Source organism: Astyanax mexicanus, chromosome 1 (assembly GCF_023375975.1).
Source record: "Astyanax mexicanus isolate ESR-SI-001 chromosome 1, AstMex3_surface, whole genome shotgun sequence".
NCBI classification, from domain to species: Eukaryota; Metazoa; Chordata; class Actinopteri; order Characiformes; family Acestrorhamphidae; genus Astyanax; species Astyanax mexicanus.
The window spans coordinates 35,161,453-35,173,554 of record NC_064408.1 but is presented as its reverse complement, the minus strand read 5'-3'; the positions used below and the strand labels follow the sequence as shown (position 1 = coordinate 35,173,554).

General features: G+C 38.1%; 1 protein-coding gene across 2 annotated transcripts in view; it reads left to right on the top strand.

Annotated features, from left to right (window-relative positions):
• The window catches only part of tenm1 (teneurin transmembrane protein 1), a 289,482-nt gene that overhangs the window by 98,787 nt on the left and 178,593 nt on the right, over positions 1-12,102 (top strand). The gene's annotated exons all lie outside the window — the stretch shown is intronic.

Genomic DNA, 12,102 nt, shown 5'->3' with positions numbered 1-12,102 from the left:
GTCATTTTGAAGAGTTTCTATTGGTCCATTCATTAAGAAGTTTTTTTCACAGTGTAAGAGGACATTTGTCTGGTCAAATTATGTAGTAAACTAAAAATGGACAAAAATGGAGATAAGTGTTTTTCATAGGACAGCGACGATATACACCCATAGAGTTGTCTGTTTTCACTAATGATGCAGTCAAAAGCTTTACATCTGCTTGGGTTCTGTGTGTGTGTGTGTGTGTGTGTGTGTGTGTGTGTGTGTGTGTCTGTGTGTGGGTGGATGTAAGATGCTACTCCGTCTTTCATCTGATGCGTTTCACATTAAAAATGCATTTGCTCTGTTTAAGCCTGTAAGGAGAAATATTTTAAGTAAAAGCCTCCTTGAATCTAAACAGCACACACGGCCGTTCAGCACACACTTACACACTAATTGCTCAGAAATCAAAGTTGGTGGGGAACTGCCAAGAAGAGCAGATTTGCTTAAGCTGCTGTGTGTGTGTATTTTGAGGCTGAAGGCTGAGGCTGAAAAGCTGTGCGTCTTAGTTTATATGTGTTTGTGTTATATGTGAGGCTGTGTTATAAAATTTTAGAGTTATAATTGAGTGTTTTGTGTGGCAGGAGAGTGTGTAACAGTGTTGAGCTTCCTGCAATAGACGTTAGTAGATCAGGTAGTCTGGAGTTGTGAGCAAGGTTATAATAGGTTTGATTTTTTTAGTATAGTTTAATTTTAATTCATTTTTATTATTTATTTTTTTACTCCAATTCAGTTAGATTCAATTCGTTTTTTTGCGTGGGTTTGTAATGTAATAAAACTTAACTAAAGAAACCATTTAGAAAATATATTCAGTTACTGTCAAACAACCAACTGTCCACAAAAAACTGAAACTGTAACAGCCCACAAGCTAGCAGCCTTAAGTGCAGAATTTATGTAACATTACTGCTGCTTAAAATAGCCAATAGAACACACCTGAACATTAAACAAACATCACTTTATTAAGCAGTCAGAAACCTCGCTGACTATTACACTCCTGACATTTCTCGTGATCATTGTTGGTCAACCACTTTTGGGGAAATTAGCAATGGTCTTGGATTTTCTTTATTTGTACACAATATATCTGTGGACTGTGGATTGGTGGAGTCTGAACTCTTTAGAAATGGTTTAATTTTGTAACCTTTTGTGCTAATCCATGAGGTTCACATACTTTTGCCACTTGCACATATATTATTGTCAGAAGGGCCAGGCAAGACAGAGGTGTGGTGACAAATGTGGTGCTAAAATGTCTTTATTTACTTTATTTACAAATATACACAAAGTTAACAGGGACCAGAGGCTTAAAACAAACATACCAGCAATCCAGAGTCAAACACCAGGCAAACAACACTATCAGAGGGCTGTCCAAAAACATTAACGGAGATCAAAGCAAGGTTCAAACCAGGAAACAACCACAAAAGGGGTCAAAAACACGAAAAATACGGAGAGTAATAACAGCAGAAACGCAAGGAACAAAGGAGAATCGAGTCCTTAAGTAGGCCGAAACCAAGGTAAATCGAATCACCACTCAGGTGACGTATCACGATGAAGCAGCATGTGATCTGTGTCGTCACCACGTTTGTAGTCCATTGCATTCTTGGGGTTGTAGTCTTTTAGCCCTAAATCACTCCCAGGCACACTGGAAGTGACAGAAGCGGCAAAATGAGACGTGGCTGGCGTGACAGTTATATTGGATCATTTACCTTAATAAATAAATGACCAAGTATAATGTATATATTTTATACTATTTTTGGTACCACTTTAAAATAAGACTACCTTTACAAAGGGTTCATAAATGGTTTATAAGTAGTTTATTAATGGTTACTAATAAGGTTGGAAATGCATAAAAAATCATTACTAATCAGTTATAACACATCATTAAAAGGGGCATCAATATAGATGGCTGTGGGTTCACTATTTGACAAAAACAGGTCATTGTTGCCCTTTCTACATATGTGTTATAACAGATTATTAATGTTTTTTGTTAAGGCATTTACAACCTAATTAGTAACCATTAATAAACTAATTGTAAACCATTTATAAACCCTTAATAAAGGTAGTCTTATTTTGAAGTGGTACCCTATTTTTGTATATCATGTTTTATATAAATTTATATATAAAGTTTTGTAGAAATACACAGAAATGTAGAAATACACACTTTCAAGCATCACAGTATATCATCATTAAATTCACACATATAAAGTTTCACACTATTTTAACAACTCAACTTCATGGTCCTTTTTTTTTTTGTTATTTTTGTTCTGTGAGTGTATGATACAAATTTAAACTTGTTTTTCTGAAAGGGGAATTGGCTTTGCTGAATTGCCCCTAGGTAGGAGCAATTTTGTAAATTATTCTACATGAACGATTGCCTGCTAGAGGTAAGAAACACCATTGCACTAAATATTGATAGAATAATTAGTGATGAAGTTAGTAATGAAAGATTTACACTGCTTGTCAGGATTTGTTTTGTTTTAAACATCTTTTTATCATGTTTTACTACATGAAAAGTCCAGAATTCTCATTTAAGTCAGTCAAATACAGACTATGTAGGAACACATGAGGAATCATGTAGTAACTTAAAAGTGTTAATCAAACCAAAATACTGTGTGAAGTATTTAGAAAGCTCTTATCTGGGGTGCTGTTAACTTGTGGTTTCTGAGGCTGGTAACTCTGATAATCTTATCCTGTGCAGCAGAGGTAACTTGCTCTTCCATTCCTGGGGTGGTCCTGATGAGTGCCAGTTTCATCATACTTTTAAACTCCTAAAATGTGTCAGATTGACTGACCTTCATTTCTTAAAGCCATTATTTTCTTTACTTAGTTGAGATGTTTTTGCTATATATAGTTCTCCTTTCAGTATTTAATTAAATTTAGGAAACAAAAGGAAAATCTTTGATTGATAGATATTTGCCACAAAAAAATACCACAAAAGTACCACAATATTAAATCGTAGAATATTCAGCGCATGTATATAAACTCTAAACCTTAAATTCCCACTAAGCTTTACTATAAGTAGCTAAACTAATGGAAAAGACCACTATTATCACAATATGGATTTTTTTTATTCTTTCATTAATTACTATAATATTATATCATGCAATACGATATGGCACATTTATAGTCTCCACAGGTTTTTCCTATTCTCTGCAGCATGTCTACACTTTACACTATGTAAAAACAATGCTATTCTATGTCATATTATACTTTAGGGTTACTAACAGTGCCACAGTGATGGGATATTGTCGCCCACTGACCTTGCCGCGCATTAGTTCTGGCCGGGCTTTGGCAGATAGCCTGTGTCTGTGAAGAGCTGTGTGCGTTTACTGGCAGGATTTCCAGCCTACAGTTTTACTGAAAGCCTGCCCACCAGCAGCTGAAACTAGCCCAATATCTGTGTCCAAATGTGAGCCTTTAAACAATTAAAAAAGCCCACTGCTATTTCTTTAATCATCCCTTTAGAAAATACATCAAACCAATCTGTCAGCTTCTATTATTGAAGAATACCTTTTTAATACAATAGGATTTTAAGAGCGTTTAAGAGCATTGTTGGACAGTCAGGGTGTGATCCTATGTGATCTTATGCTGGATATCTGCCATGTGTGTCATCAAACCTGCCCTTTCTCTCACTACCTCACATACTGTGACTCTGACTATATAGCAGCCTATTTGTTCTCAGGCTGCAGGCCATTCGAGTCCAGAATCAATACAGGAGCATAAAACTATTCATTTTCATTTTCTTCTCAATACAGTCAAATCATTCTACTGTTTTTTTTTTGCTATAGTTCATTTAGATAACACCTCAAATGTAACACTTCCCCCACACACACTCAATTTTGATTGCATTTTCAAGCTACCTCTATTTTTGTGGGAGAATCAGAATCATCATGAGTCCACTACAAATACCAATATTATTATTTTTTTTACTGTATAATGCAGCTTCCCTAAGGCTAAGACTATTTTTAGAGCAGATATTCGCTGCATAAATTATTTCACACTTATTAAGATTTTGATATGGCTCTTTCCAGCTCTAGATTGTTTGGTCTGATTGTTTGTGCGATTTTGGCTTGTTCACAGCATAAACTTTGCTAATATCTTAGAATAAACAGGTGCAAAAGTGCACACCTATCTACTGTATTAATGCTCGAGGGACATACATACACACTAAGAAAAGTAAGTACAGATTTGTACCTAAAAGAGTACAAAGCTTGTCGCTGGGGCTGTACCTTATATTGAGGCACAAAAAAGTACCTTTCAGTGAAAGTCCTTTTTTGTACCCATGGTTTTTGTGCCAGTAAAGATTATAAAGATTATAAACATTATCAACTAAATATGGCTAAAAAACTTGATGATCTAAAATTGTCTGGATTTCAAATAAAAAATGTGCAATTTAAATATATATAGTTTATTAGTACAGTGATACAGAATACTGAATGTACCCTTTGGCTGGTTAAATGGTACAAATCTGTACTTATTGCTGTTAGGAATGACTCTGTACCTCAGAGGGAACAAATCTGACCCTGTAAAGACCAGTATTGTACCTTTGAGGGTACAATTATGAAGAGTGTACCTTTTAGTACAAAAAGTACTTATATCGTACCTCTGTTTTTTAGAGTGTAGTTTTGGATATATTGGCACCATCTTAGAGTTACAAAGGGGAAAAGGTAAAATCCTCCCCCTTAAGAATTGGGGCAACTCTATAGCAAACTAACTGCTGGTTAACTAGTTTATTTTAGGTCATTGTATGTCTTCAGAAAGGACGCATGTGGTTCAGCAATTCATTATGATTAATTTCTCTGAGATGAAGGAATAAAATTACCTTTTATTATGATTAACTTTTATTTTCTTGTATTTTCCATTCCACCTTAAATGCTGCTTCCTCTGTCCTCTGTTGCAGCATTTAAGGTGGAATGGAAAAGTAATTTAGCTAGCTACCTAGCTGCTGAGACAAATTACTAGTGACTTTTTATTGCTTATCATGAAGAAAATGTCCATAAAACATTAAAACTACACATTAAACTATGGTAATATAGTGGTTAATATAATTTTAACAAGGAAAATACTTTATTTATGGGTTTCTCATTAATAAAGTGGCTGAATTCTCAGCCCTGTGTTTTGAGTTTTCCTCTGAAAATTCTCAGTTTAAAGGGTCATGTAGCCGCTGCACTTCCCCTACTCCTCCACCCTAACAAGAATCGGGACACCCTACCCTTAGATGTGCACGTGCAAAACAGTGGGGTAGGGCTAATCGGTAGGGACCAAGGGGTGAAATGGGATTGGGCCATTATTTCAAGGCAGGCTCCAAAAACAAATTCACTGTAATTTTGACATTGCATTATTATTCCTCATTATTCCCATTTATTTTAAACCCCTACCAAGTCCCAAACCTGCCTTTGCCTGAGAGCCCTCAAACTGAATGTTCCCAAGTTCTAATCCATAGCCACACTGACCTGCAATCATCTATTAGTCATATTTTTATTTATTTTGACCTTGTTTCATTCCTCTTATTACACTCATTCACTCTTATTCATTTTTGGCCATTTTCGCCCCTTTGTCCAATTCTTATTTGTGCACTGGTCCTTAGGTTGTAAATCAAAGCCATACTAACCTGCACTCTTTTATTTGTAATTTTTTCATCCCTTGTTCTTCCTATTCACTCCTATTCATTGTTCTTCATGGCCAAGGACTAGATTTTCCTTTTCCTTTGTTTGACAGCCACCAAACTATATCTTCGCACTATAAGGCGCACCGGATTATAAGACACATGATGCAACAGTAGTAAGGAACAGGGATGTCGCCATGTTTTCCTTTTAATTCAGCAGGTCTGGCTACTGGGTGGTGGTAAAGCTAAGATAAGTAAACAAAACTGTAATTCTTAAAAGAAAAAAGAGCGCTGGATGTTAATCTACACAGATTTCTCTCCTGAAAACTGTTCATTTAGGTGAGTAAAACAATTCCTTTTATTTACAGTAAGCTTAGATTTCCAGATTTCCACTAAGGCTTGGTGCAGCAGCATTCACATTAGTGGCTAACCACTGGCGTCAGACAACGCTACACTGAGGAACCCCAAGTGTTCCAGTAAGCCTAGCTGTTCGTCCCATGTAGCTTGTTTTAACATGGTAAACGCGCAGGCTACAGTTTGATTTACTCACCTCTCGACGGCAAAAGATCCAGGGCTTAGCACAACTAGTGGCTAATGCTAATGCTGCTCCAGCATTGCTAGCCAGGGTTAGCAGCAGGCTACAGTCCGATATTATCACCTCTGAACAGCAAAAGAGCTAGCGCTTAGGGAGGTTAGCGGCTAATGCTAATGCTGCTCCAGCCCCAGTGCTGGAGAAACTAAACTGAAACTCTTTATAAACTCTTTATAACGCTGTATTTCAACAGAGTAGCTTTACTGCTCCTTACAACCTGACTGTTAAAATTAATACATAATTGATGATTTTTGGGAAACTTAAATGATACTACTCACTGTAGGTCTAATCCACAGTCATACTAACCTCCACTCATCTATTTGTCATTTTGTCTTTAACAAATCATCACTGTTCCCATTCAACTGCTCTACCATTCTTATGTGTTTAGACCTCAGACGATACACATTTCTAGTGCTTTATCTAGTTCGTATTTAATGATGTTCCAAAGCTGGAGTGTAAGTTAAATGGTTGCACCACTCAGAAGCCCTAAGCAACAGTTAATTTCTACAACCCATTTGATTAATCTGTTTAATAACAAATCTGACAGTGCGCTTAATGAATCCTGTGTACGGCACAGAACATTCAGTCCGTAAATTAGGATGAGGCACTGACACGTGAGGGTTACTTTATGCAGATGTGCTGTGAGGAGAGGGTGCCATAGGGAAGCGAGCACAGTGTTCAGAAACATGATGGCCCTAGGGAAGAAGCTGCTCCTCATTCTGGGAGTGCAGACATACAGTTGGACAGTTCAAGGTTTTCTGCAGGATAGAACGAACAGGTCTTTGGGTCTTAGGGTCTTTGAAGATGTTGGAAGATACACGGGTAGATTTTTTTTTAACACACTGGATCAGCTCTGCATACCGAACACAAAAATTGGAAGAATTTACACCAACATTTTTCACCACTGCTTCTATTGTATTTTTGTAGTTAGTGCATTATTACAACCTCCTTCACTGTCACCATGTTTAATATAAAAAGGTGTTTAAATCTAAGCTGCCCGCTAGTGGATATGTTGCTTAACATCCATACCAAGGAAAAGGACGCATATAAATATGTGGTGAGTGATGGATCGAACAGATGTAGCAGATAGTCTTATGTCTCACATGAAGCTCTATCTACCATTCACCCTAAAAGTACAGATCGATAGATTCAGAGCGTTTTTACACCTGCAGTTGGTTTCTCTGGAATCAGTTGATGAGGTTGTTTATTGGGGTGTTTTCTCCCACTGTTTGGTTTGGTTTCACACAGGAATAAACCTAAACGCACCAAAATGTGCTCCAATAAACCACATCAGCACATTGTGTACTCTGATTGTTCCGAGCTGTCTGGCGCGTGAGCAAGAAAGTAAATAGAAATAGAAGATTCTATGTTCCTGTACAGCTCACGATATTTGTACTGTTTAAAGCTGCTTTAACACTGAATGCTGAAACACTTTCAAACAAGGTGTTTGGACATGCAGTGCAGATTTGCACCTAGTAAGCGAAGTTGTTGCAGCTGCGAGTAGTTAATGCAGCACAAACTGTGCATGTAAACAGCATGGAGCAGAGACAGCATTTTTTCATAGCTGTGGTAATTAGCGTTATCTGGATAATATATCAGATTAAACTGCATCTCATCAGCAGATTAGCTTAATAAAAGGAGTATATTTGATAGCTGGGTCGGATCAAGACCGCATTACTTTCTCACCACAAGCGAACCACTCCAGAGATTGTTTGGGACCGGAGCTAGACCACCTTCTCTAGCTGGTGTAGATCTGGCTGTTTTGATCTGCACCTGAGTGTGCTTTCTGCACCAAGAGTACAAACGAACCGGAGTCCATTGTAACTGGACCAAATAGTGCTGGTGTGAAAATGCCCTAAGATTACTGATCTCTTGGGTCACTTCCAGTGGACTCCAGTTCTGTCCATTGCAGGTATGGAAGCTATCCACTCCTGTTGCTGTGTGTGAGGTTGCTTGATTGGTGGTTCATTTTGTAATGGAACTTATCGCATTACCCCTTTCCCTTGTCGTTGATTTATCTTAATAAATGCACACTTTTATAGAACTGTAGCAAGGAAACTGTAAGAAGCTCAGCTTTGTGGGATGAGGGTTGTCTCATGCTGGCCTATATGGTGGAAAATATCTTCATACAAGAATGTCTCCTTGTTCGGAGGAGTTCCTGCATGGTGAAGAGCTGCTGCTTCCTGCTATCCTGGAGTCATTTGGTGTTTTCAGGTCTTTCAACCTCATGCACCCTCTTTTAGGAGACCAGAACAAGGTTGATCAGACCTCTGTTTGCCCCCATGGACCATCTATTCGTATCCAGAGCCACCTCGAGGTTTTCTCAGCTGCTTTAGTGATGTTCTTGATGACTCTGCTTCTTGCTGCTCCTGTGCATTCCAGTGTACTGAGGGCTCAAAACCTCTGCAGTCTACCTCTGTGTGCATACACCTCGCTTTTTCGCCAGTTGATCATGTATGTCCCTCTTACGTTCATGCGCATCTCCCATGCAGTCCTCCCACGGCACCATCAGTTCCATGATGACGATATTCTTGTTGGACTTGTTGAGACCAGAAGGGACCAGACTTGACAATATGCTGTGGTAATCTTAATTGTTTCTCCAGGGCCACTAAGAGATGCCAGTCCTGAGGTGTTGAAAGGATCCCGGCTCTCTAAAGGGTAGCTCTTTTACTTTTACAAAAGCAGTTGTGCTGGTGGTGTTGCTCACTTGGCTGCAGCTGCCCGCTATCCCCTTGCTGATAGCTTCTGCAACTGGTTTCGGCACCAGGTGCAACAGCCCTGGCCGAGTGCTGTTGGACAGGAGCTCAAGATGTGCTCTAATAATCCTCTTGCTGGGCACAGTGGGCAATTTGGGGTCTCCACCTTTCCCCAGGTGAAGAGGTTAGCTGGACCGGGCAGTAAATCACACACTGCCCGCATCAGGAAGGTGATGTGTTTCCAGCATGCCAGAGATTCGTCCAAGTGACTTTCCAATCTATGGCTTGTTCCCACCTTCTCCAAGCCCCCTGCTGACCCAAACCAGATGCTCTGCTTAATCTTCTTTCCTCAACCGCTGCCCTCACCTCCTCCTAAACATATTCCCGCCGAATCGGTGCCATTTCTGTCCCCAGGAAATTACATGTATAAACGTGCACAGATAATAACTTTAAAATCCATTTTATTAGTAAGCATAGTGTTTTAATCATGTTTTAATAATGACCTAATTGCAAAATTAAGATATGTTATTAAAAACATGAATAAAAACTACTTAGAACACTGAAAAATAGCATTTGTTACCTGTCCCCCACTCTCTAACTATAAACGTTGCCATAAAATATAATTATTAAAATGCATCCAAATCCCATCTATGCTTTATTAGCATAGCCACCATTTAGCTATTTTTCATGTTTTTGCCAATTCCATGCTACAACCTCATTCCTGTTACTTTTAGTCCTGTTACTCAAAACATAAAAAGTAACAGGAATGAGTGCCAGTAACAGGAGTGAGTGCCAGTAACAGGAGTGAGTGCCAGTAACAGGAATGATTGCCAGTAACAGGAATGATTGCCAGTAACAGTGAGTTCCAGTAAAAGGAATCAGTGCCAGTAACAGGAGTGAGTTCCAGTAAAAGGAGCGAGTTCCAGTATCAAAAATGAGTTCCAGTAACAGAAATGAGTGCCAGTAACAGAAATGAGTGCCAGTAACAGGAATAAGTATTGTTCCTGGTTTATTGGTTTATTAATGTGAATATTAGTTAATGCAAACCACTTTTTTTCAAATTCTGCTTGGTTAATCATGTATCCATTTGTTTAATAAATTGCATGATAATAAATGTGATCAATAGCAGGTTTGGGTCTTCTTAATAGGATAAAATAGCTTTTATTTTAGAAAAATACAGTGTTCATGAATATATAGTGATGTGGGGAGAGTGCTCCATCTACTCATCCTGTAAGAGCAAGACCAATTATTCTCTCTCAGACTCTGGCAGCTGATGGCAAGCTAAATGAACAGGATTCGAACCAGCAATCTCCTGATCAGAGTGGCAATGTGAAGACTGGTCCACTACACTACACTAACAGTTTGTGGACAGTAAAGGACCTGTGGTTAGAAACTGACCAACAGATGGGTGGCAGTCTGTAACTGTGTAGTGGGTGTTTCCGAAAATGTGGCCAGCGAATGTAGGTGTAAAGTGTGTGGAGATATGAAAGTGTGTATACGTGTGTGTGTGTGTGTGTGTGTGGTACATGACAGAGCTCCTCTTCTACTTTCTTTCGAATGTTATGGCTTGTACAAAGCATACTTTCCAGTTACCACGGAAACAGCAGAAGATGTGGTAGAGCCTCAGCCAGAGAGAGAGTGTGTGTGTGTGTGTGTGTGTCTAGGTTAGATACAGAGACACAGGGTCATGTTCTGTTTGAAGGACGATGGGAATGTGTGTGTGTGTGTGTGTGTGTGTGTGTGTTTGTGTGTGTGTATGTGTGTGTTTGGGTAATTAGTACCCTGATGATTGCAGCACAAGCACTGGTCTGCAGGGTCGTCACGGTAACTGAACACGGGAGGGTCGCTACGGAGACAGGAGTCAGGAGGGTTGTCGTGACGATAAGAGGATTCTTCAGAGTGCTTTAGAGCGGGCACAACCCTCTCTCTCTCTCTCACACACATACACACATACCTCTTTAAACACACACACACTCACTCACACACTCACTCACCTCTTTAAACACACACACACACACACTCTTACACACACACACACACACTCTTACACCCTAATAGAAGCACACACTCAGACTCCGAATCTTCAGAATGAAGAGACTGGAAAAGAGAGAGGTGTGGAGAGAAAGAGAAGCAGGGGGTGGGAGGTGAGGGGTGGGGGGGTTATCCTCACTAACAGGGGGCTATTAGTTATTGTCTGTAATTATGAGTAATTATCAGCAATTACAACCATTAAAGTCATTTTTGTAAACCATTGTTATTAATTGTTTCTGTTGTTCTATGATTGTTATTAAGTAAACTAAAAATGAGGCCATACAAAGAGTAGTGTTAAATCTAATAATAATAATAATAATAATAATAATAATTGTGATTTATATAAAATATGTGTGATTCAGTCTCTTATTAGGGTGAATATTAATATTAATATTAATAACACACTCTAAATGTAGGTACTGCATAATGATGTTAAGTCACTCATTAAGGTTGTTTATAATAGGAAACCATTGCCTCGCTTTTCTGACGCCATATTTTGAATACATTATGTAAATGTTTTACCATTAAATACAAGCTTTAGAATCATAAAGATGCTCCACTGACCTGTAATAGTTTTTTTTTGAGGCTGATCTGTGAAAGATTTCATGTAATTATAGGACAAGTTCTTGTAAAATGACTTATTTCTCCGTTTTATAAGGAGTGTATGACACTTTTTAAAGAATTGAAATCTATTGAAAGTGAAACATTTCATGTAATTATAGGACAGTTTCTTGTATAATTAATAATTATTCTGTTTTATAAGGAGCATATGATACTTTTTTAAGAATTTAATTATGTTGGAAGTGAAAGATTTCATGTAATTATAGGACAGTTTCTTGTAAAATTAATAATTATTCTGTTTTATAAAGAGTGTATGATACTTTTTTAAGAAATAAAAAATGTCAAAAGGGAAAGATTTCATGTAATTATAGGACACGTTGTTGTAAAATTACAGTAAATAGTTGTTAATTATAGTAAAAACATTTTGTACGGTTTATATATATTTTTAAAATGTAACAGTATTTTTTAGTTTTTTTACAGACATTTTCTGGCATTCCCTGCTGCTTTTTTACAACTTTTTTTAACTGTGGGTGTTTGGCACACTGCTAAAGGCTGTGTTTGGGTTCATATCCCGTTCATGTATCTTGTAATCAGCTACCAGAGCA